Here is a 6000-nt window from a genome sequence, read left to right on the forward strand (position 1 = left end):
TTTTCATATTAATTTTACTTCGTAGATTCTAAATCGGCTCATATTTTTTCGTTTGGGCCTCTGAATCAAAAGTTATAAGCAAAAAAACAAGGTAAAACCATGAAAATGGTACTTATCTCTTTCGCGCAGCATTGCGAACATTTGATGTCCTGCACCCCCTGGTCCAGAAGATCGTTGATAAAGAGATTGCGAAGTGTTTGACGCCCCCATGTTATTCGTTCCAAAGTGATGTTGGCCAGTTCCATTTTAATTAGTAGTCTCTCCCATGAAAAGGTGGTAACTTTTCTAACGACTGGAAGTGGTACGTCTCTGACAGTGTCGGGGTCATTCGATGTCCTGCCCCACCATCTCCCGAAAACCGTTGACGATTAAATTGAATTTGCTATAAAAAGAACCATCAGAACCACTGGAGGTGGAGATATTTGACACACCCCGTTGGTGTTCCATTCCAGAGCGGTGTTGACCAGTTCCATGTTTAATTAGGGATCCCCAATGAAAGGTAGTAACTGTTTCTATTGACTAAAATTAGTACTTCAAAAAATCGTTGAAAATTGAAGAGCATTGACTAAAAAAATCTCAACAGAAACAATAGGAGCGTAAGTATTTGACTCACCCGTGCAGTTCCAAAAGTGGTATTTGCCAATTCCCCATTACTTCTCAAAATTATCCGAGAGTTTCTTGATTTATTTATTTACAAATTTCATAAAGGTAATTACAGCACGCGGAATAAACGTAGCACAACAACCGCACTTACTCGCGATTCATACGCAAATGATCTGTGTTTATGAAGAAATAAAATTATATAATGATGCAATATAGATAAACAGAAACAGATTCAGGTCGACACAAAAAAGACATCGCAAACGAGCATGTAACTACAATTTTTTATATGTTACCGAAAACCCCACACACAGGGTGCTCGCAAAATTCTGGCACTTTCCGGTTGTATCAGAACGACACCGGAACATTCTTATTTCAAATGGCACTATCCTTTCTGATAGCATTTTCGAATTGCTCATAAAAAATCACTAAGACTTTGTCAATATGACAAATGGCCGTTCAGTGTCTATGTCTATTTTATTCGAGCAATAAAAACCAAGGAATTTTGTAGTCATGTTTCAGATCGCAGGAGAGGTTTGCATTCAGAATTTACCTAAAAGGAACAAAATTTGGAAAGATTTGAGCTGGACGATAGCAAAGAGTAATTCATATTGTTTTGTACAGTTTTAGTTTAAAATTTCAAAGGCTTGTTAAACGAAAGGGAGTTTCAGAGACCAAAAAAAAATTTTCCCTAATAGTGTTGGCCTGGAAAATGCAAAACGACAACCATTTTCAAGATTGGATCACTACATCAAAAGCCCTCTTCACTTTTCTTGTAACTCGTTTTTCTTTTGTCCATAACTGTTGATGTAGTTTTCAACTCTTAAAAAATGCCGAAGTTGGTGATTCTGGAGGCCAAAATTTACAAGAAATCGAATTCGGAGAAGTAATTTTTTCGACAGAAAATCTTCAAAACCGGAAAAGGATTTTGATTAGAATCCAAACGGACCAACATTTTCCAGGATTTGATCACTACCTACATCACCATCATACAATTTTCTTTTTTCTTTGGAAATCGGTTTTTTTGTTCATACCTTTTGATGTAGCCATTTAGTCTTGAAAATTCTGACGTTTTGGATACTACAGGTCGAAATTGAATTTCCACTGGTCGCCAACCTTTTTGTGTTTTTTTTTGTTGTGCTTAGAGCATAGATTAATTTCTATTCATATCGCCAACTAATTAAATGGGCAAATATCAGAAAAAGTAATATCCCCCAAAGTTCGCACGTTTCCTTTAATTTGAAGTATAAATAAGGCTCATCCGAATTGATAAAAGAAAGGTTGGATGTTACACAATAACTGATTAATTCGAAAAAGATGATGGCGCACCTGCACAATCACAATAAAAAGTTCCAACATTTTTTACCCCATGTAGGTATTTAAAACGATAGGACGGAAGTGCAACCATTTTTGCGTACCGATTCGCAGACATTTTGTGCAAAAGTACGAGGTGAGGCTGAAGCTTATTCAAGTTAGCCAATGATACGTGAAACATAATCAAGCGCGATCCTGAAAAAAAATTAAAACCCTAACGAACAATTCAATTTACGCATTTGCGGGCATTATGAAGTGGCACTCGAAAAGAGCACATTCGCGTTCAAAGTTGCGTAAGTAAAAAGTTCGCGTTTTTTTTGCCTAAAAAGAGAAGAATAATTAATTTGGGATTTTCTTGTCCTTTGTGCGTAAAGCGATTTTATGCATCTCATTTAATTTTGTAAGAAGGGAAATGATATTGTATCAAATAAACGACTTGAAAAATAGTAACTTTAATGTCACAGGATAAAAATTCTATTAAGTAAAATTTATAATTCAGTCAAAACTTTTTGAAATTTATGACCGCATTATCCTTTAAGGAATATTTCAATCTTAAATTGAATTTGTTCCATTATGATGAATGGAACTTGTCGTAAATTATGTTTTAAACACAATCTTGGCCAGGAAAAAGTCATGATCATGCAGAAGTTTACGATTCTTGGTGCAAACTTCAATTGTCCCTCAGCGGGATGGGGTGGGGGGTCAGGATACAATGTGGCAAAGTAGCTTTCGTCCTAGTTGCTCCGGAAAATTCCAAATATTCGATAGGACCACATCACGTTGACAGGAATCAAGGTATAAACCGAAAGGTTGATGAAAGAGGGGAAGGATAACAAAATGCGTATAAGAACAATAGGCGACTAAAAAGAATTAAGTCTAAGTGCCGCCTCTTTCAAATTGTCTGAACTATCATTGATACTTTTTGTTACTTACAAATTATCTGAGTATGCATTTTAAAAATCGTCTACAACCTTCAGAAACTGCACCAGAAAAATTTCTGAAATCCTCTTTGAAACTTTCTGAAATCTTGGCAAACTTTCTAAACCTTTCAAGGGAATTCTGGCACTTCTGCGGCCCCTTAAAAAATTTTGAAATGTCTTAAGAATGAAACTGAAAGTTAAGCTTTAGAAAGGGTATTAACGCATCTTCCGGAAATCCTGTTCTGAAACCTTTGAAGATTTCCTAAACTTTTCGAAAGCACATGCGAACCTCTAAAGAACACCCCAATTGCCCTCAGATTTACCAAAGCCTGAACTGTACTTTTTACAAAGCTCGCATAGTTATTTATATAACAAGAGCGCGAAGTTCAATTTCGAGCATTGAGACTGAAGGTCAGTCAAATGCGCGAAAGAGAAAGAAAAGAAAAACATAATTTGATTCTCCCCGAAACATGTTCGGAAACCTAAAGTTTTCTGAAAAGTTTCGGTAAGTTTAAATAGTTTTTTTTTTAGTTTCGATAACACAATGAAGCCTCCTAAAATTTCTTGAAACCCTTCTCAAGTCTGATGTTTTCCTTTTCCTTCTTTTTCAAACTATGCTTTTTAGAATTCTCTGACACCAACCTGTAAAACTGTTGGCTTTTTTCGAAACCCTAAGATCTACAAAACTCCGCGCTCTAGACCTTGTCGAAGTTGACAACTGCAAGCGATTTGAAATTGTATGGAACTCCTTGAAACTTCACAAAATATTCTGAAATACCCTAAAGGTTTTGTAATTGAAACTTTCCAAAACTACATGAAGTGAAATAGGTCTAGGAAGTTTCACCGTCGCCGCCTCGCCGTCGGAATTTCACTGTGGACCATTTCGCCATCATATTTATAAAAATAAAGAAATTGTTTTAAACCAATATTTGAGATTGACATTGTGTTCTGTTGTACAGGCTGTTGCACGCAAACCGTTACCTAAAAGTATTCTGAATCCCATTAATAATTTAAATCTGAAAACATACACACTGATACAGCTTTTTATGATCTATCGAAAGAAAATATCATCATGATCGTTCCATTTCCGGTTTTGCCCTAGGTATATCATTGCATTTTCAAAATCTACATGAAAATCTACGTCGTTTGATACCACATTTCCCTATACCCAGTTATTCAAGATCTTTCAAAATCTTTCACTTTGTAATGCTTTTCTTAAGACCCTGTACCTATATGACTCCGTAGACTTTAATTTCAAAAAAACATCCAAAATCAACAATACTGACTTGACGCAACATGAGAGTGATTTAAATATTGATCGCCCTTCTACAGAGTGTTTTAGAACTAACTTTTAATAACTCACATCAATCAATTATTATATTCACCTAATCTGTTATGTTTTCTGTTTTATTTAAGATTTTCTAAAATTGTGATGGGTATGCATAATTTTCTTAGCATGGGCCTTGAAATAAACGCATTCGCGATGTCATTCTACCATTCTTGGAAACATTACCTGGGGAAAACTACTGGTTTCAACTTGACGGTGGACCGGCTCATTCTACCCATGATGCTGATGCATGACAGCCTGTATATTCTATGCAAGGGAAACGATTATTCTTGTTCTACTATAATAGCTTAACATATAGTCAATGGAATAGAAACTTTGAACTTGCAAAATGAGAAGTAGGTACCTAGTTCAAATTTTCTTGCATAAACTTCCACCCTTTGTGCTTCTCCCATACCACCCTTAAAATTACCGAAATTTGACTGGTTTCTTAGTTTTTCAACTATATCTTTTTTGTGAAATGTTTATTTAAAAAGAATTTCTATGAATTTTAACCAAATTTTATACTTTATAAGTAAAAGTTGTATGAGAAAATATCTTGAACTTATCGGGTCACAAATTCCCTCAACCTGCATTACCACCCAAGGGGATGCATAATTATTCTTTTAACCCCCTGGTAGTTGGTGGTGATATCACTGTGTATCACTGTGAGATTGTAGCGCTTTGAAGTAAAAAAGTCTCATTACAGTTTAACCCCTCCATCTCCTACTAGATGGGTTGAATATTTTAACCCCCTAGTGGCGATTGATGACTTACTGAGAGAGTAGGGACAGCGTTTATTAAGGATCCTCCTTTCCCAGATCCTTCATAGTGTTGTATGGTTCTTCGTCCTTTGTCACCCCCCTTCGTCTGTGTTTGCTATAACTTTAGTTACTCCCTATATGGCTTTTCATTTTTGTCCGTCCATCCGTCTGTCGGTCCATATGTGCTATAACTCTTTTTAAAAGTGACCGCTCGTGTTGAAATTTGGTATATGGGTGATTTGGACATTAAGAGATGCCATTTTCAAGAAACTAATGGCTCAACTGGAATAAAGTTACAGGACTTGGAGTTAATCGGGAACATGAAAAACTGTGGGTTAATGGGTTTATTATAACACAAATCAACATGTTTCTTTCCATAGGTCAAGTTGAAACCTTCGCTAGATTCTTCCATCGATATTTAGACACGCATTTTGATCAAAACATGTCAAAATCGTTATTCTTGCACCAACATCGTTGGAAAAGAGACCAAGAGCATTATTGCAATTCCCAAGACATGATTTTGATTGATTCAATGTCCACTCTTTGGTCCGTACTACACTGCTAGACACTTTAAAATCGTTCTTTTCCAAATTTTATATTTTTTATAGCCTATCTATATGGATCGAAATTCCAAAATAAAGATAAATGGTTGTTAAAAAAAAGCGATGGCAACATTGAGGATCTTTCGCAATTCGAGACACTTTGATTGAGAACTGTGGCAGATTTTTGCATTTGAAACGGAGAAATTCATATAAATTTCCTTGTGGAGAGTGTGCTAAAGTACTTCTGAATAAGGTACATATAAGATGTTCCGTTAAAGGCACTAAATGTTTGCATTTATCCGTAAAATTCAATTTGTTTTCTTGACCATTTCGTAAAGGAAATTATTTGAGAAGTTTTATGGTGGAGTTTTTAAAATTAAGAACAAACAAAATACGACACGACACTTAACTGCGTATTATGTCCTTCGCCAAATCGAAAGAGGTTTCTGGATTAGACTCCAATGATGGTACGAGTAAAACACGAGTCCTTGGCTGCCCGATTTTTAGTTGTCGGACTTCTTCATACAGGTGGCTAC

This window comes from Photinus pyralis, unplaced genomic scaffold (genome assembly GCF_008802855.1).
Source record: "Photinus pyralis isolate 1611_PpyrPB1 unplaced genomic scaffold, Ppyr1.3 Ppyr1.4_LG7, whole genome shotgun sequence".
NCBI lineage: Eukaryota > Metazoa > Arthropoda > Insecta > Coleoptera > Lampyridae > Photinus > Photinus pyralis.